Source organism: Lactuca virosa, chromosome 9, assembly GCF_052849685.1.
Source record: "Lactuca virosa cultivar CGN04683 chromosome 9, Lactuca_virosa_CGN04683_v6, whole genome shotgun sequence".
Taxonomy (NCBI): Eukaryota; Viridiplantae; Streptophyta; class Magnoliopsida; order Asterales; family Asteraceae; genus Lactuca; species Lactuca virosa.
In genome coordinates this window covers 167,403,218-167,425,034 of record NC_136434.1, presented here as the reverse complement: position 1 = coordinate 167,425,034, position 21,817 = coordinate 167,403,218, and positions in this window count along the sequence as shown.

Genomic DNA, 21,817 nt, shown 5'->3' with positions numbered 1-21,817 from the left:
AGATAGAATGATATGGTTATTTTATTTGTTTTAAAAGTTTGATCTAAATGGTTTTAAGGAGTTACAAATTTTGTCATAAAATTTTGGAACTCAAAAGTTTTTTTTTTTAAGTTATGATCTTAAGAGTTTTGAAACTTCCATAAGTTATGGATGTGAAATGTCTCATTTATTAACTCTTTAGGTTATGAATTCCAAGAGTCTTCAAAGGATAATTGTCAAAGTTTCAAGATTTGTATTAGTTTATATGATTATCTAATTTCTTGAAAATTGTTGATGTGAATTATCTTTACTTATGAGTTTAATCTAGATCATAGAAAAATTATTTGATTATTGTGTTAATTGGAATATTTGATCTTAATGGTTTTTATGAACTCCATAACTTGTCCTCAAGTTATGGAAAGTGAAGAGTTTTTCTTTTTAAAGTGTCATTAAGTCTCATAGGTTATGAAAATAGAAGAGTCATTATTTTTAATGTCATCATTAAATGATTTAATGTCTTCCATAACTTGTCCTCAAGTTATGGAACTTGAATTTTTTTTCATTAAACCTTAATTAAACTCATAAGTTATGAAAAATCCAAGAGTTTTGAAAGGTTTCAAAACTTGTCCTCAAGTTTTGGAATTTGTAAAGTTACCCCCCATGTATACTTTAATTCCAAACTAGACCTTAGAATTTTAAAAGTTTAAAATTCAACCCTTATACTATTATTATAATTTTAATTATATAGATATGTATAAGATAAAGTCAATCTTACCATTAGTAGGCCTCATTCACAAAGTCGGTCTATAAGGGGGTATAAGGTTACTGCCTATAAAATGACAGTTTAATGGGTGTCCACTCTCACCCACCGCTTCCTTGACTGGTGGAGGGTCGTTAGCAGAACGGGTAGGATAAAGACTATAATTCTCCCTTCATTATAAGTATAACGATAAATACTAAGTAACTAAACACTTATAAATTCCCAATCTTAGTTACTTAGGAAAATGTGAATAAGGTGCTAATCCATGAAATTACACTTTGCACTTTGTTTAAGTTGTTAGTGGAGCGTGTGTGGTTAACCGGCACACTAACCTGGACTTAACAAGGTAGGAAAAGGGTAACTTAATGTTTATCATAGTATCGTTGGAGCGTGTGTGGTTAACCGACACATCGATTGAGGGGTAAATATTAAGGGTACCAAGTATATTTGCATGGTTACTTCACACCTTGTTTTGTGATCCTCGGCATCCCAGTCACAAAACCTGAAGGGCACACTCGAGATTGAAACATGCCATTGAAAAGTTCAATGAATCTCAAAAGAATCTAGGAGTTTCAAAACCAATTAAAACCTAATAATACATTTCGCTTATCTTGGTGGAAATTGGTGAATCGTCATTCACCTACCTTCAAATATTTTATAGCTTGGATTACGACATCCCTCTTCCAAGTTATAAAATAGTTTGTTGGGTCCTAGCCTTAATATATCATATTGGGTGTTATATTAAGGAATAAAATCAACTTTACGTGAATTTCTCCCATTGTTGATGTCTGGTTTAGACAACAATGATCTTCCCAAACCAAGCTTTCCTAATGAATATGACTTCCCGAGTTTGGCTCATGGAAGTCATACTTCTCTTCCTCCACCTCCTCCAATTATTCTCCCTAACCCACAAGTTCAAGGTCACTCAAGCCCTAATGGCAAGCAAGGTCTATGTGTGATCACATCTTAGAGATGAAGTCACATATTGACAAGCCGGGAGAGTTGGGTGTCAAAGTCTTGAGAAAGTTGGATGTTCAATCACTTTCTAAGTCACATAGTGAGTTCCTTTGGGACTACTATGAAACAGACTATGACATGAACCTTAATGATCATATCTATTTGCTTGGTGCTGCTGAATCAGCAATGATTTGGAACGATAGTAAAGCAAATTTGATTAGAAGATCAACTTCCCAAAAACTTTATGGACAGTGACAATGGTGACACTGGAAATCCAGAAAAAGCATTCTCTTCCCAATGGAAAGGGATTGGCCATAGTCAACCCGGTTGACCAAATGGTAAAGAGAAATGCTAAGTCTGAGATAGTCTCATTACCAAAGGGTCCATATGTTTATTTTGCCAAAGGAAGGGGCATTGATTGTAAAGCTGCCAAATTTACCTAAGGATGTTAAAGTCAATAAGTTTGACTCTACATCAGGTAGAGCCCATTATCTAACTCTGTTAAGTTCTATTCTGAGATCCTCATTACATGATGTGACTGGGTCACATGTTGATGTTTTAAGAATCAAAGAATAGAGACAAATCTTAAAGGAAGTATATGTTGATTCTGATCGCGAAGGTGGATTTCGATCGCATCAGAATTTTGAGCAGTTGGTTAAGAAGTTATGATATATTGCTAAGGAATAGATAACAACAATTTTCCATGTGGATTGTAAGGATAAGTTTTTCCGCAAAGTTTTAAAATAAAAGAAAATTGTTTAATTTTATTTATTTGAAGTATCCTTACAATGGCATTTGTGGAAAATTGTTGCTTATATGATTCCACTGACAGCAATATTGGAAAATGGATTTGATTCTTTCATTTGTGGTAGTGTCTAAATTTACCAAATCAGGAAAGTTCCTCATCACCCAAGTTTCAATTGGACCGAAACTTGGAATCATGCAAGTTGAATAGTATGATGAATGAGAACTTTCAAGAATTGGAAAATCAAGACTAATTACTTGTTCACATGGATGTGTGAGTCAAGTAAAGGACTAAAGGGATCGAGTACACATTCTTGTGCACTGGTCATGTCCACCATAAAGCTCGTTAAGACTATTTGATTTACTAAAGCTTAGTAAATATGGTTATACTTACAAGTTTAATTATAATTCTGAAACATTGGAAAAGTCTCAATGTATGGCAGAACGAATGGGAAGAATCAAATTAGGCAGAAAGATAAAAGTTTCTCAAATCTGAAAAGATGGGAGAGTAGTTTAGTATCATGTTTGTGATCATCTTAATGATTTAGAAATCATATCACAATTAGTCCTCTAAAGGTCATCTTAGTGCATTCTTATGACTAAGAAGAGGAGTCATGAATTATTGAAATGGTTAGATCAGGAAGATGAGTCATACTTCGTTCCAAAACAATTCTTAGAGTCATACTCCAAGATTGTAACTTGAGTGACATATCTTAAAGAAAGGTTTAAAACACTTGTAAAATGTAAGAGTAAAAGTGTCCTACTCTTGTACATTTGAAATTGGTAAGTTATGATGTTTTGGATAAAACAAAGACCAACTAAGGCCAATTGTGTGAAGTGTTTGTCTTGATAAAGAATCTGCACTATCTCTTGAAGATTTGGCAAGATAGTCTTATATGTCAAGAGGATAGTGGGAGTCTTAAAGATCCTAAAAAGAATTTCAAGAACTAATCAAGAATAAAACCTGAGGTTCTTCACTAGCACACGACTTGAGGTTTATAACCAATCGTGTTGACATATTCTGTGCCCATTCCAGTTAAAGTTGGCTTTGCATAGGAGTTCTGAAAGTTCTCAATTGGTTGCATAACAACTTGGAAGCAATGGCAGGCCCTGTACTGCCAGGTGGCAAGAAGTTAAGATTGCATAAGTTCAGTCCATATGAGTTTGGATTTGTCATTATCCTTGTCTTGTGACTATGGTTTTGACGATTCACATGGATAAGAACACATACACCATAAAATCTAAGGGTCATAAGGTTTTTCTCCGATTCATGAAAATGATGGTGAGGAAACACTTCCACCAAGTAGATTTGAAGCAGATGGCAAAAGGTCTAAACAATTGAGACTATGATTACGGCATCCCTTTTCATAGTTCTGAAATTGTTTAGACACACATGCATGCTATCTAAGGAAAGGTGTATGATTTTGATGAAGTTTTATCAAAGCATCTCGTATCAGAAATCTGAACTTTGGTAAGAAAGTCAATAAAGTATTGATTTCTAAAAGTCCAGCTGATTTCTGAGTACATGTCAAAGCTAGTGGGAGCATAAGTGTTATGCTAATAATCATCATGTTAGTGGGAGCATGATAAATATTGTTAGTGTTGTAAGTTAGCAATGTTAATTATAGAAAACAAAAGTTTCAATTCGTGAGGCTGCAGGGATTGAAAAAGTTGTTTTGCTATAATTAAGGGAGAGGATATACTTCATTTCAGTTCTAAAGGCTTAGATTGAGACCTTAATCATCTTTAGTCAAGAATATATATATGAATTTCATGTTGGATTGGTTCAACTTAAGGAAATTCTATATATTGCGTTCTCAAAATTCGATTATGATTACGACATCCCTCTTCATAGTCAAATTTTGAAAACATGGCAAATAAAAATATTGTAGCAAAAGACTGGTCTAGAATCATGTCTTTATGTGAGACATCATGAATCGTGTACCATTTGCTTTGGGTACAGGATCGATTGCATGTGCTATAATATTTGTCATTTCTAAATTTTTCCAAATGCCCAGAGGCATTAAGAAGGGAAAAGGTCTAGAATTGGATATGACTAAAATGATTAAGCAATTGTCGAGGACAATCTGAGGTTTACCAAAGATTGGTTGCTCAGAGACAGTTGGAAGTATAGTGCTAATTTTGGAAGGACCATATTGACATATTCTGAAAAGAGGCATCTCTTATTCAGAAGTGATAGTCAAAATGAGAATATGGAGTTGTCTCCATAGGTGGAAGTTATCTGTGTAAGATTAGAAAACTTAATGCAAGAAGCATGTCCAAAGCAATGTACTTTGATATGAGACTTAGTTTCCATGGAGTTGATCTCCATTGGAATACCTTATAATGACTGTTGACAAGTCTTTGTGACTTTGTACATATTCATTACAGGAGGGTCAGTGCATATAAGTTTAAAATCTAAACAGATTTTGATAAATGATAGGAATTTGAAATTCTCACATTTTTCGATAAGGATTTGGGAGTGTGAAATTAGAATCATTGAAATTATGTTCAATTGGTTTATTTCACAAAGTAAGGATCATAGACAAACATAGAGTGCATACTTGGTGTATGACAAAGCTATTGTTTAAGAAAAACATAGTGTACATGCTTGGAGCATGGGACAACTAGTGTTTTTAATTCAAGTATAAAGTTGATAAAACTGAAACAATGAATAATGAGTAATCAGTATGGTGATAAATAAAAGTGTTTATTTATATTCATAGGGTTTGATACCATATTTGATTCATTTATTCTTGTGTTTCACTTTGCATGTTTTGACTTCCAGAATAACTAAGTCGCTCTTCCTGAATGATTAAGTTATTCAAACCATCCACAGTCGGTCATATGTTGGAAGTAGATATGAATCAAGACTGTCATGGGTTGGTTTGTAGAGGTCCAAGTTGGTGGACAAAGTGGTGCTACAACACTCATGAGTGCTCATAAGTTCTGAGTATTGGATTCAACCCGCGCTCATTTGAATCACTTCATGGATTTTATCACGAGTGATCATGAGACGATAATATCTTATATTCTTCAAACCTAGAGATATGAGTTGTTACTATGAGTTGGTTATATATTGATTGCACGAAAACGCATTTGGTAACTCGATGTTATAAAACGTGCCTTTGTGTATGATTCAACAAGTAGTAGAACAAGCCATATGAGTCGAAGTTTATCCATTCCTTTTACCTTCGGGATAAAAGCGATATCTGTGGGCCCCTCGATGATTTAGCGATGACACATGTGAGTGCTTGGCCAAGCCAGGACTGATTTGATTTGTTCAATCAGTCAGTCATCATAAATCGGAAATCGGGAAACAACAAATGGACAGAGAGAATGATTATAATCCATATCTCAGTCCATATGATATCTAGAATGGAGGAATATATGATCCCTTATCTAATGGACAAGTCATTGATTTGTTCGACAGCGACTTTAAGAGCTACGATTTCTAGTCGGGTTATGAATTCGTACTTGCAATAATAGTTTTAGACTTATCCAAGTGGGAGACTGTTGGATTAGATGTCTAAGCCCATAACTATTATTGGTATGTACTTGACCCGAGAGTAGCATGGTCCATTTGGGTTGCATATCATCAGGACAATTTGTTAGGATGGACTTTTGAGAGAAGGTTATTTATGGTTTATTAATATATTATAAGTTATAATATATTAATATGAAATCATATGTTTTAATTAGTATCGATCAAGAATTAATTTGGAATTAATTTAGTGATCAAAAGAGACTAATTAAATCTATGGGGACTAATTATGATAATTAGTTATATTTATATGTGTTGGGCTTATGATCCATGTTGGACCAAGTTTATGTATGGATACATAAAGAGTTGGGCCACATGAACCATGGATCATAAAACCCATGGGTATGGATTATGGGTTATACCCATGACCCTTGGAATCCTACATATAAATAGGTTACTCCATAGCCAAAATCACCACTTCTTTTCTTAGAGAAATATGGAGGTGTTTTGGTGCATGGAATTCTCTCTCAAGAGCCGCCTTTGTCCTAGGTGTGTTGTGATTCCATTTGAGGCATTTCATACTATGGTGCTAAGCTCTTAAGGCCAAATACATCAAGACTTCAAGCCACATCAAAAGGTATGTCATCTAACTAGAACTTTGTAGTATAGGTGCTTCATAATATGCTAGTTAGGATGAAACCTTGGAATAGTTAATATTTGCATGTATAATAGAGAAAACATAGATCCAAGGTTTATAGGGTTGCATGTACACCATAGGAGTGTTAGAATGCTCAAAACCCAACACCCACACCCTACGGTGAAGGGTCAACAACCCTCGGCTATCATAGTCGAAGGAGAAAACCTGACCCACAATACGCTCGCTCTTCCGGTGTTCCTCCTTCCTCGCCTCCTGTTGGGCCTCTCGGATCCGCTCCAACAACGGGGCCACCACGGTCATTCTCATAGAGATACCCCTGATCGGCGCTGCCTTGCGGCTAAGCGCGTCGGCCACTACATTGGCCTTCCCCGGGTGGTAAAGGATTTCACAATCATAATCCTTTACCACATCTAACCACCGACGCTGCCTCATGTTCAGATTCGGCTGATCCATGAGGTATCTCAGACTCTTATGGTCCGTGTAAATGGTACATCGAACTCCATAGAGATAGTGTCGCCAAATCTTGAGGGCGAAGACGACCACCCCCAACTCCAAATCGTGCGTCGGGTAGTTCGCCTCGTGGGGCTTCAACTGCCTCGAGGCGTAGGCGATGACATGCCCTCTCTGCATCAGTACTGCGCCCAAGCCCGAAATAGACGCGTCGCAGTATACTACAAAATCCTCCACGCCCTCTGGCAGGGCTAAGATCAGCGCCTCGCACAATCTCTGTCTCAGTGTCTCAAACGCTGCCTACTGCTCAGGCCCCCAACGAAAGACTACGGCCTTCTTCGTTAGCCGAGTCAAAGGTACGACTATCTTGGAGAAATCCTAGATGAATCTCCGATAATAGCCGGCTAATCCCAGGAAACTCCGAATCTCAGATGGAGACTTCGGAACCTCCCATCTCATCACGGCCTCCACCTTGGCCGGGTCGACCAGAATACCGTTCTGGTTGACAAGGTGCCCAAGAAACTGCACCTCGCGCAACCAGAACTCACACTTGGAGAACTTGGCGCACAAGTTCTCCCTCCTCAGAGTATCCAAAACCTCTCGCAGATGCTCCTCATGCTGCTCCTGCGTCTTGTAGTAGACCAAGATATCATCAATAAAAACTATCAGAGACAGATCCAGCATCGGTCTGCACACGCGGTTCATGAGATCCATGAACACGGCAGGAGCATTGGTGAGCCCGAAAGGCATCACCACGAACTCATAGTGACCATAACGCGACCGAAAGGCAGTCTTCTGTACATCCTCCTCTCTGACCCTCATCTGGTGATAACCTGAATGCAAATCAATCTTGGAGAACCAAGATGCTCCCTGTAGCTGATCAAAGAGGTCATCGATCCTCGGAAGTGGGTAACGGTTCTTCACCGTTACCTTATTTAGCTCCCGATAATCTATACACATCCGATGCGACCCGTCCTTCTTCTTTACAAACAGAATCGGGGCTCCCCAGGGCGAACTGCTCGGTCTAATGAATCCCTTGTCTAACAGCTCCTGCAGCTGTGTAGACAACTCCTGCATCTCAGGAGGAGCCAACCGATATGGTGCCTTGGCTATCGGAGACGCACCAGGGACTAGGTCGATCCTGAACTCCACCTGCCTCTCTGGAGGTATCCCGGGCAACTCCTCAGGGAATACATCCGCAAACTCTCGTACTACTGGCACATCACCCACCGTCGCTGTGACATCCCCATTTTCACGGCCAGAAAAGACCGATTTTTGTTTATGCTTTATAAAAATCAGAGTACCTCTTTTAATAAAAAAAATGTTGCAGAATTTGTTCCCAGAAAAACATGATAAATACGTTATCAAAGCATTTCCGAAGAAATGTATTTTTATTCATTTTCAAAACATTTGGGATGTCATCGTCAATACAGAAACATAAGCATAAACAGAATTTACATTCATTTACACTAGTGATCTACATCTCTTTTAAATCTCTCAGTGTAAAGTAGCTTCATTTCGATACCTGTGTTAGAAATAAGTTGGAGCGGGTCAGGTTGGGAAACCTGGTGAGTACATAGGGTTTTCAACCCACAATAATATAATTATTATGTTTAAACATCAAACAATCAACCCAATTACCCATCCCCATTATCTTCTTTACTCTTAAGGATCTACCCTAAGAATCAACTATTCCTCGTTCATTCATTCCTAAGGATCATCCTAAGGAATCGGCACGAAGTCCATCGTCACCGGGGTTTAGGCACTAAGTCTACATAGTCGCCAGGATTTATACAACAGGCACTAAGTCCGCATAGTCGTCAGGGTTTTGGCACCAAGTCTGCATGATCGCCAAGGTTTAGGCACCAAGTCTGCATGATCGCCAGGGTTTAGAGTACACCAGGTAAACACATCGTTCACAACACCTACAGGTTGCGAGCCTGCTAGTGTTCCACTGGACTGTCTAGAATAGGCCGTGGTTGTCATCCATACTCTGCTAGATGACGGGGCCAACATTTGGGAACAAGGCTTCTCACATCGTCCACCTCTCACCCTTACCTCATGGTCTATATCACCTCTCAACTCATCATCCAACTCATATTTCATCTACCCATGTTTTACCCAACATATTATGTAGATATAAATACATATAAAGTTTAAATCATATAAAACTTGTATAAAATCGTTCATCCAGCATAGATAGCAAGTATACAGATAATATGCACACATAGCACGTAGTTTATATAAAATACTTCATATCTATGTGTAAGATGAAAGTAACTATGCACTCACTTGATAAGGTGGTGACTCAGTATTCGCACAACGCTTCGTTTACTCTAAAATAATTTCCTTCGACGAAACCTAGTATTATTACCACTAGATTTTAGTCTAATATTTACCGTGACTAATTATTAGTATTATTATTATTATTATTATTATATAAGCATTTAAACAATACTTTCCAACCACTATGTACAGACAGGGGCCAGACATAAAACACCGGAGGGCAGGACCATTTTGGCATATAGCACTTCTGAAATCCAACAACCCTATGTGGCCCTTTAAACCAGATTCCCCGTACCGCGAGTAGTTAAAAAGATTTTATAACGACACTTATATAAGTCATAATAATAGCTCAAATATTTATTATAAGTTCATAATAACAATACTAATTTTAAATATAAGCTATATTAAAATAGGTAAGCATAACTTACTTACAAGGGGGTTTTAGCTAGGAGTCGGCCTCTGCAGGGGCAGAACTTCGTCGCTGAATCTTTCTAAGAAAGATTCGTGCAGCGCTTCAGCGCTCACCTTACTATACTAAAACTACAGAAAGAGAAGTCGAATCACGATGGACCGAAATGCTCGGGGGATAAGAAGAGAAAGACTCTTGAATCAAGAGAATGGTGCAAGAAATATGAGAGCCCAACCCTCTTATTTATAGTAATTGAATTTACAAAAACTACCCTCCATAATTACTTAATGACCTTATAGTTATATAAACGACTAAACACCCCTTCATAATACTATTTTAAATTGATTTAACGATATTTGTACTAAACTAATGTCGAAAGTACTCAACACTAGTCTTATAATAACTGCATCGTCAATACCTTTCTAATGATATATACATTTGTATATATATATATATATATATATATATATATATATATATGTGTGTGTGTGTGTGTGTGTGTGTGTACGTATATATGATTTATACTTTATTTTAATACGTAAATATGCTATTATAATTTGTAACTCGTTCATACGAACTCCATTTTTGACGTTCTTTATATCCACGCGTTGGTATTTACGAGTACTACAACTTTCATTTAGACAGCTAATTCTCATTCTATCTCAGATTTACAAAACTGTATCGAATTTATCGCGCTCGAAGAGTAGGGACCAAGTTTCGTCCATATCTTTAACATACGAGCTCTACTCTCGACATTTCTTATATCCACGCATAGGTAAAAACAAGATCTAAAACTTTCATTTAGACTCCGTCGGCTAATTCTCGACCGCTCTTAAATTTAACAGTAGGAGGAGATTATACTGTTAAATGTCCGCGTAAAATTCATAACTTCTACATACGGACTCCGTTTTCGTCTGTCTTTTTACCGTTGAGTTCCTATTAATGAGATCTTCAACTCTTATTTAGGTCGCGTAGGCCAAAAACCGCCTGAACTAAAATTCGAGTTTCGGCCCGTGCACTGTTATGCCAAATCTTAGAAAATTCATAACTTCCTCATACGAAGTCAGATTTGGGTGTTCTTTTTTTGTATGTTCTCGGGTTAACGTATACTACAAATTTTGTTTAGATCACTAAGGCTAAAAAGTCTTCTACCGTAAATTCACTATTTACGTCTCCCGGTGTCGTGCTGGTTTTGTCGTAGAACTTCGACGGGCCATAACTTCTTCGTTATAACTCGGATTTCGGCGTTCTTTATATGTACTGAACCCTTGTAACATATAATAAAACTTGGTTAAGATTAATCCTTCTAAATAATCTTCCATCAAAAACTCATTTTTGATGCTCATCGTCTCTAAATTGACTAGCCTGGATCTGCGGGCGTTACAATTATCTCCCCCTTAGGATGATTACGTCCCGGAATCATCAACGAAACAGGGCTGTATAATGACTCCGTATGTTATCTCTTTATCCTAGGTAATAATCGTAACTTCTATGTTCCTTCGAATGAGTATCTAATTCTTGGACTTCTCGATTGCAGGCGGTGCTCGATCTTGCACTTGCTCCTTATCTCACGTTAGACTCCAAATTATGACCTTCAAGTCACAATCTCGATCCTCACTGGATACGAACTTAAGATAAGTTTTCTTTTATTACTACAATGGAACGATGTGTCATATTCTAATGACCTATCATCATATGTTGCAACGCTTAGACTCAGGTCTCTTAGAGTCTTCCAGAACAGACTATACTTTCGTTCATGTTCTAATCTCATCTTAAAAGGTAGCATTTCTAGCTACAAACAACTTTTCGCGATACCTCTACTGATCGCTTTTTATTTCAATCTTCCATCTTAAGTCAGATGCTACATCGAACTTGATTCTCTGAACCACATAACATACTCAGCGTAGTCGGACTCAATTTGATATGACCACTAGGGTCGGAATAACAATCATCTTCTTAGTCATTACCGAAACGATGGTAACGACATACTTGAATAAAACGAAATCAATTACTAGCTCCTTGGTAACCTTGTGACTTTCCCTGATCCAAGCGTTAGTCATGTGCTTCCGGTAGTATAGGCCTCTACTACCATTCACACCTACTCATACTCGTCCCAAGTATTGTCTCGCAGGTTTCCAAGTTACTATCACAAAAACAATTTTAACACATAAAAATGTGTCCAATCAATCATAAAATAATTTCCTTCATATCACGTAGTTTATATAAAATACTTCATATCTATGTGTAAGATGAAAGTAACTATGCACTCACTTGATAAGGTGGTGACTCAGTATTCGCACAACGCTTCGTTTACTCTAAAATAATTTCCTTCGACGAAACCTAGTATTATTACCACTAGATTTTAGTCTAATATTTACCGTGACTAATTATTAGTCTTATTATTATTATTATTATTATATAAGCGTTTAAACAATACTTTCCAACCACTATGTACAAACAGGGGCCAGGCATAAAACACGTGAGGGCAGGACCATTTTGGCATATAGCACTTCTGAAATCCAACAACCCTATGCGGCCCTTTAAACCAGATTCCCCGTACCGCGAGTAGTTAAAAAGATTTTATAACGACACTTATATAAGTCATAATAATAGCTCAAATATTTATTATAAGTTCATAATAACAATACTAATTTTAAATATAAGATATATTAAAATAGGTAATCATAACTTACTTACAAGGGGGTTTTAGTTAGGAGTCGGTCTCTGCAGGGGCAGAACTTCGTCGCTGAATCTTTCTAAGAAAGATTCGTGCAGCGCTTCAGTGCTCACCTTACTATACTAAAACTACAGAAAGAGAAGTCGAATCACGAGGGACCGAAATGCTCGGGGGATAAGAAGAGAAAGACTCTTGAATCAAGAGAATGGTGCAAGAAATATGAGAGCCCAACCCTCTTATTTATAGTAATTGAATTTACAAAAACTACCCTCCATAATTACTTAATGACCTTATAGTTATATAAACGACTAAACACCCCTTCATAATACTATTTTAAATTGATTTAACGATATTTGTACTAAACTAATGTCGAAAGTACTCAACACTAGTCTTATAATAACTGCATCGTCGATACCTTTCTAATGATATATACATTTGTATATATATATGTACGTATATATGATTTATACTTTATTTTAATACGTAAATATGCTATTATAATTTGTAACTCGTTCATACGAACTCCATTTTTGACGTTCTTTATATCCACGCGTTGGTATTTACGAGTACTACAACTTTCATTTATACGCCGTCAGCTAATTCTCATTCTATCTCATATTTACAAAACTGTATCGAATTTATCGCCCTCGAAGAGTAGGGACCAAGTTCCGTCCATATCTTTAACATACGAGCTCTACTCTCGACATTTTTTATATCCACGCGTAGGTAAAAACAAGATCTAAAACTTTCATTTAGACTTCGTCGGCTAATTCTCGACCGCTCTTAAATTTAACAGTAGGAGGAGATTATACTGTTAAATGTCCGCGTAAAATTCATAACTTCTACATACGGACTCCGTTTTCGTCTGTCTTTTAACCGTTGAGTTCCTATTAATGAGATCTTCTACTCTCATTTAGGTCGCGTAGGCCGAAAACCGCCTGAACTAAAATTCGAGTTTCGGGTCGTGCACTACTATGTCAAATCTTAGAAAATTCATAACTTCCTCATACGAAGTCAGATTTGGGCGTTCTTTTTTTGTATGTTCTCGGTTTAACGTATACTACAAATTTTGTTTAGATAACTATGGCTAAAAAGTCTTCTACCGTAAATTCACTATTTACGTCTCCCGGTGCCGTGCCGGTTTTGCCGTAAAACTTCGACGTGCCATAACTTCTTCGTTATAACTCGGATTTCGGCGTTCTTTATATGTACTGAACCCTTGTAAAATATACTAAAACTTGGTTAAGATTAATCCTTATAAATAATCTTCCATCAAAAATTCATTTTTGATGCTCATCGTCTCTAAATTGACTAGCCTGGATCTGCGGGCGTTACAGTCGCCCTTCCCGTCTCCTGGGTGTCCATAACATAGGCGATGTATCCTGCGCAACCCTGCTGAAGGTAGCGCCTAGCCCTCGCCGCCGAACATAAAGTTGGTCCTCGCTGTTGCCTCTCGCCCTGAATCACCAGCTCTCCCCCACTTGGGGTCCTGATCCTAACCAACTGCTGCTCGCAGTCAATCACTGCCCCATTTGGGGCTTAGCCAATCCATACCAATAATAACCTTGTTTCCCCTCAATGGTATGGGAACCAAATCCACTAGATAACGCTCTTCAAACAACCTCAAAACACAATCCCGGAAGACCTCTTATGCTCGCATAGACAAGTCGTCCGCAATCTCGACTTCTAGAGGGCACTCCAACATGCCCGAGGACTCAGGAAACTTCTTGCTAAGCGCAAGAGAAACAAACGATCGGGTAGCGCCCGAATCAAACAACACCTAAACTGGGATATCATTCACATGGAACGATCCTAATCATATATATACAGAGCATATATCAATAACATAAGCATCAAATGAATAAATCAAGGAGAAAGAATCATACCCGTCACCACATCGGGTGCGGCGCGTGCCTCCTCGGTAGTCAACTGGAAGGCCCGGCTCCTCACCACTGGAGCCTCTGACTTGCCCTGCCGGCCATCCGTAATCTGCAGGGTCGCTGGAGCTGGCGCCTTCACTGGCGCCGCTGCTGTCAACTGGGGGCAATTGGCCCTCTTATGGCCCCTCTGGTTGCAGTGGAAACACAGCAACTCGGATGTCTGAATAGTGGGTGCAGGGGCGGTACAATCCTTGCTGAAATACCCCAACTTGCCGCACTTATACCAGCCCGACGATCCCAACCTACATGCTCCCTCATGTGACTTGCCGCATTTCCTGCAGCGGCCTCGGTCCTGTTGGCCTTTCGGCCTAGCATCAGATCCCTTGGGCTTCTTCCCCGAAGCCCCAGTCACCTGCCCCTCCTCGGCCTTCCTCTTCCGGATGTGCTCTAGGTCAATCTCTCTCTCCCTTTGCCCCGGCAATCATGGAATCCAGGGTAGGGCAAGCTAAAAAACTGACATGCTCCCGAATGTCGGACCGCAGCATGTCATGGTAGCGGGTCCTCCTCATATCCTCATCTCCCGCATACTGGGGCACTAGTAACGCCCTCTCCCGGAACTTGGCGGTGATCTCCGCCACTGTCTCCATCGTCTGCCTCATATCCAGGAACTCCCGGGGCAACTGCTGGAGCTCCACCGCAGGCGCGAACTCAGCTCTGAACCGGGTCACAAAATCTGGCCATGTCATAGCCTCAACAGTCGAGGCTCCCAGTGAGTCACCAGCCGACTCCCACCAATCCCTGGCCCGGTCCCTCAAGCATCCTGCTGCATATCACACCTTCGACCCCTCGGGGCAGAAGCTAGTCAGCTGTGCAGACCCCATGTCTGCAATCCATCGTCTGGCAGCAATGGGGTCCTTCGCCCCATGGAAATCCGGCGCACCACTGCCCCTGAAGTCCTTAAAGGACAGTGTGTGTGATCCTGACTGGCTGATCGCCATGTCACTCCTGAACGCCCTGAGGTGATCTTCCATCAGCTCGATGATCCCCTCCTTGATCGACCCAAAGATGACCGGGGTCGCATCAAGGATGCCTCTAGTGATCTCGGACGCGATAAACTCGCGTAGTCTCTCATCCACTGGTTCAGAACCTGAACCCGAACATGATCCCTCTCCTGAACTGCCAACTGCTGGCCTCGGACGTAGTACCACCATTCTGAAAACACATAATAACAACCGTCAGAATTACTGGTATATCTAGAGGGATCACATTTACCACAAGTTTCCTGGTCTTGTCTCAGCCTTCCTCGATTCGAGTACGGATCCTCTGCTTCCGGTAGTACGGGCCCATACTACCTTCCACATCTATTCGTACTTTCCTCAAGAACTGCCTTGACTCCACCAAGTCCCTTCTACTGCCACTGATCTCTGTTACTCTCTTCCTAGGCTTGCCCTAGGGTAATCACCAATCCAAACTCAGTCCTCAGCTACTGAAGGTATCCTCATGATGCCAATTAGCCACTACCTGAACACCATCACATGTGACGAGGCTCAGATAATCCTTAGGGTAAAGGACCCGTCCCTACAACGGTTAGACTCAAACAAGAGCTGCGCAATAGGGCCAATTCCAGCACTCTAAGATTATTCAACCCTGAACACATGTGACTTAACGTATTCACCTAATGGCTAACTCTCATCACTCAGAGTCCCACAAAGCACAAATCAAGTAGTATTTAGATGAAGGGAAAACTAACCACATAACCCAATCCTACTGCTCTATCCTCTACTCAGGAATCTATACTAGCATGTAATTCATAAGGCTCATACACATATAACAGACACATAAGGCATCCTCCTAGATCCTTAGTCCTAATCTAGCATACTGTTCTACTGAACTGATAATCATAACATAAGCTTGTACGGGTACTTTGGGGAAAAACTTACTTGAGCTCGGCCGGTCGCGCACATCACACACCTTGTTCTTTCTTAACACTTTTAACTTAGCTTTTAGAAAACCATTTTCTTTGTAAAAACCTTTTAATTCCTCGGTTTAAGTCCAGACACCCCCGAGGGTGTGTCTGAATCCCTCAAACCAAGGCTCTGATACCAACTTGTAACATCCCAAATTTCGAGTCCAAAAATTTCATTTTTTAATTAATTGATTTGTAAAACTTCCATAAGAAAAACATCGTAAAGTCATATCATTTCGTAAAGCCAATATCTCATGTCTGAAAACCAAACCATAAACATAACAATGTCAGAGTACAATCCCAAGAATCTCGTAATGCGGAAACCCAACATGTGTGTGTGTATGATGTGCAGCTATCGCGCCAGCTCCTTCCCCTTCGCTGAAGAGGTACCTGAAACAAAACTGAAAACTGTAAGCACGAAGCTTAGTGAGTTCCCCCATCGTACCGCATACCATACAATCACATAACATACATATACTGTCAGGCATATCTGGGTGCCCGACCTACCCCTTCGGTCCTCTCGACCGGATACTGCCTAGCATATCTGGGTGCTGGCCTCCCCTTCGGTCCTCTCGACCGGATACTGCCTAGCATATATGGGTGTTGGCCTCCCCTTCGGTCCTCTCGACCGGATACTGCCTAGCACAAATGGGTGCTGGCCTTCCCTTCGGTCCTCTCGACCGGATACTGCCTAGCATATATGGGTGCTGGCCTCCCCTTCGGTCCTCTCGACCGGATACTATCTAGCATATCTGGGTGTTGGCCTCCCCTTCGCTCCTCTCGACCGGATACTGGGGACTATTTCACCCCACTCGTACTACCACATAACATATAACACATAATCATATTCTATCTAGCATGACTGGATATGACTACCCCCTTCGGCCCTATCGACCGGAAATCTTCGGGACTATCTCCCCTACTGCTACTAGCATATAACATCATATCATACTAGCATATAACACATCAGGTAGTAGCAAACCTAGATGAATATCACAAAGACAGTCATCTAACATACAACTCCTACTGGTGGGCCGGCATTGTGGCCGTAGACCCACCGCTACTGGAAGGTAACTCACCTCGCAAGGCTGACTGCTGAAAAGCTGATCGGCAGATGTCTGACTGCTGCTCCGGTGATCCTCCGGCTATAAATCCATAAAGCACATAGTCAGACACTGATAACTACTCTTAGGGTAAAATGACTATTTTACCCCTGACCAAGTCAAAGTCAAAGTCAACTTCCAGTTGACCTGACTCGTCGAGTTGGGCCGCCAACTCGTCGAGTCCCTATCCTTCCATCTGCCCTTCTTCACGCCCCTACTAGTCGAGTTTAGCAAAGACTCGACGAATTCTCCTTCTAAAACATCCTCGAATGAACCTTCATTCGACTCGCCGAGTTGTATGAACAACTCGTCGAGTTCATCCCCATCCTATGAACAAGTCTGCCCTTGACTCGCCTAGTTGTATGAACAACTCGTCGAGTTCATCTTCGAACGTTGGGAGATTGCCTTGGACTCGCCGAGTTTGTTCATACACTCGCCGAGTCCTATGATCCCCAGGACTATGGCTAAGTCCAATGCGTTGGGTCATTCCCCCGAACCCCTCTAAGACCACTCTAACACTCACTGGGTTCCTTCGAACCTAACAGAAAAGGGAAGTCAAGCCATGGACTCGCCGAGTCCCAAGAACGACTCGCCGAGAATGACCAAGTCTTATTTCTCGATTTCTGACGTACAACACTTGACCAAAAGATAGATCTAGGCATCTAGGATCGATCTAGCACGTAAAGTTACAAACTTTACGTGCATGCATGGGACTATGAGCTCAAATGGCCCTAAATGAGACTCTTATGATGCATGGGGCTCTCCAAGGCTCCAAAATCAGTCCCTTTCTGCCTTGTAACCCCTCAAAGACCTTGGATCTGAAGTCTTAGCCCCCAACCATGCTTGCACTCATGGTTGGCCACCAAGAATGGCTCCTAAAAGCCCTAAATCACCCCAAAAAGGGATCTAAAACATGAAAGAGCAAGGTATCAGCTTTATACCTCTAAGGAACTGCAGAGGGTGCTCAAACTCGAACACCTCTGGCCTCCTCTTGATTCCTCAAGTCTTTCTCTTCCTTCTTGTGTTCCAAAATCACCAAAAACCACCACAAAGGCCTTAGATCTTTACATAAACGATTAGGGTTTGATATGGAGAGTTCTGAGAGCAATAGGGACGAAGGGAGGCTGAATGAGATGCTTAAATAGGGTGCAAACCCTCAAATTTAGGGTTTCTCCCAAACAACACCTACTCGTCGAGTCGGTTCGCCGACTCGTCGAGTAGGTCACTAAACTCCCGTGTCCAAAGTCGATTCTACTCGACGAGTTGGGCCTTCAACTCGCCGAGTCCCAGGCCAAAATGTTAAAGATACTTGAATGAAAATACGTACCAGGAACCGGGTGTTAAAGATACTTGAATGAAAATACCGACGAGCCCTGGCTGCCGAACAAAACCCTGATCCTACTCTGGTGCCCTCACCATATACCACCAGTTCTCCCCCACTTGGGGTTCGAACTACTACTCGCTGCCCCTCACAATTGATCATGGCGCCAAATCGACTGAGCCAATCCATCCCCACGATCACACATACTTCCCCCATGGGAATATGAATCAAATCTATCGGGAAGGATACCCTGAAAATCTCCAACTCACACCCCCGGTAGACCGAAGAAGCAGAAATCCCGTGTGCGTTGGCGATAGAAACTCGCAACGGACACTCCAGCTCATCTACCAGCACACTGAACCCCCTACTGAAAGTCTGAGATACAAACGACCGACTCGCCCCCGAGTCGAATAAAACCAATGCAGGCAAAAAGTTTACTAAGAACGTACCTAAACATAGGTACAACAGATAAGCATAACACAAATATGATAACTGAAATAGAGAATAGAAACATACCAGCAACCACATCCGGTGCCGCCTTGGCCTCCTCGGCCGTGAGCTGGAAGGCACGCCCCTGAGCCTTCGTAGGCTCCGTCTTGACTGGCCTCCCATCGCAATCCTCAACGTAGTTGGTGCGGGAATCTACACCGGCTTGGCGGCGAGCTGCGGACAGTTGGTCTTCATATGACCAACCTGATGATAGTGATAACATATCCTCATATCTGACGGAGGAGCGGACTGGCGACAGTCCCTGGCATAGTGCCACTCCTTGCCACATTTGTGGCAACCACCACCTACTCGAAAAACTCCAGAATGACCCCTGCCACACTTTCTACAAGTGCGGCTCTGCTGACCTCCGGTCCTAGTATCAGCGGTCTTAGACTGCTTAGGTGCTGGCTGAGACTGAGCCGGAACCTGACGCTGCTCCTTCAACTGCAGCTCTATCTCCAACTCACGCCACCTCGCGGCTTCCTGAAGATCCAGAAGAGTATCACAACTTTGCGTAGCAACAAACTGATGGATATCTGTCTTGAGCATACTCAGATAACTGGTCATCTGAGACTGCTCGGAAGCAAACTCCGGGAAAAACATAGCCCTCTCCGTGAACATGCGGGTGATCTCCATCACCGACTCTCCATCCTGCCTCAATGTCAAAAACTCATGAGCAAGTCGCTCCCGCTCCACGCGTGGAACGTAGCAGGTGCGGAACATATCCCTGAACTGCTCCCAAGTAATAGCAGCTCTCTGATCATCAATGTACGACCCAATCGTCAGTCTCCACCAGTCCTTGGCCCCAAGCCTCAACAGGTTCAGGGCACACCTGACCTTCTGGTCGGTAGGACAAGAGCACGTGAAGAAACAACCCTCCACGTCAGATAACCACCTCATAGCCCTGATCGCATCATGTGTACCATCAAACGTCGGGGGCTTCGTGTTATCGAAGTCCCGGTACTGGAAAGCCCGACTGGCTCCTCCTCCACCCATGCCGCTGTTACAGCCGACGTGGCTGCAGCGGCAGCCATCTCTGCTAAGGCTGCGTAACGCTCATCAAAGTACTCGACCATAGCGGTCTTGATTGACCCAAACATCTCTATTAGTTGCGCTCGAAACGCAGCAACCTCATCATGCAGGATCTCCCGAATCCTGGCATCCAACTCCTCTGTCCCTATCTGCACCACGGGCTCAAGTGATATAGGCTCATCCAGGCCTCCGCCCCCTGATCCTGATCCGGTCGTAAATCGTCTCGTCATCACCATACTGAAAATATGCCCAAGACGTCAGATAAACAACATAAAATCGGGAGACCAATTCCCACAAACACTAAGGGTTGTGACTTCCTTGCTACGCATATGGGTCCTGTGCTTCCAGTAGTACGGGCCCATACTACCTTCCACACCTACCCATATTTGTCTCAAGTATCACCACAATGCCCTAACAATAGACATCAACATAGCAAGCGCTCAACCCTCACTCCTAGAGGAAGGTGAAACTATCTCACATCTGGCCTCATGGCTTCTCTCAACCCATCCATCCATGAAACTTCCACCAACCCTGCAGCATTAGTGTATGCTAGCCACACATAACGCTGGACCCGATAGACTTTCGAATATCAAATCCTACCGTAAGGTCGAATCAAACATTCTCAGGCTATAAGATCTTGATTATGCACAACCGTGATGCTTACACTAAATAGCTACAGTAAAGATGTCAATTCCATATAAAAGAAACCCTAGGCTAGTAGGCATCATATAATCAGGCAAGTCTATCATGCAATTCCTGAAGATCCCTAGCCTAACACTAGCATGCTGTTCGAACAGATCATAATATCAAATAACTGTATGGTATTTTGGGGTCTACTTAGTGGCTCCGGTTGATCGTACACTCTGCATCCTCCATCCCTTATTTTGAAAACCACTTTAGAATTTATTCTAAAAATTTCCTTGATTTGAGACTGGATTCACACTAGTGTTCCTCCAATTCACACAAACCAAGGCTCTGATACCAACTTCTAACATCCAAAATTTTAAGCCAAATTTAAACTTTTTCAACCATAAAACCAAATAGAGTTTTACAAAAATGTTTTCAAAATATTATTCATCAGAGTGTCCCAGAAGTATAATCATATGGATGAGGAGTGGTACGGTCAAACCATTGCCTTGGCACGATCTCCGGAAGTACCTGAAACAAGAAACTAAAACTGTAAGCCCGAGGGCTTAGTGAGCTACCCCCAAAATACCAATACCACACCGATAATACCATATCAATAACAGATAATCAACAACATGCATACTGGGCCTTCGGTCTGACTGGACCGCCCAACCGGGCCTTCAGTCTATCTGGATCTATCTCGAGCCTTCGGTATGACTGGACCGCCATACGGGCCTACAGTCTATCCGGACCGCTTGTAGGGAATGTTGGCCTTCAGCACAAAGCAGGACCGCCTCAACCCAAACATCAAGCAAAACCATGTGCACAAGACTAACATATGCTAGCATACACAGACATCAGATATAACTATCTCACAAATCATCGATCATAGCCATCTCTCCTAACCAGAGCACCGACCTAACCATGTCACTAACATATCAATCCTAACGGATCATAAGAGCATAACAATATACTGTCTATCATGTTACCGATCT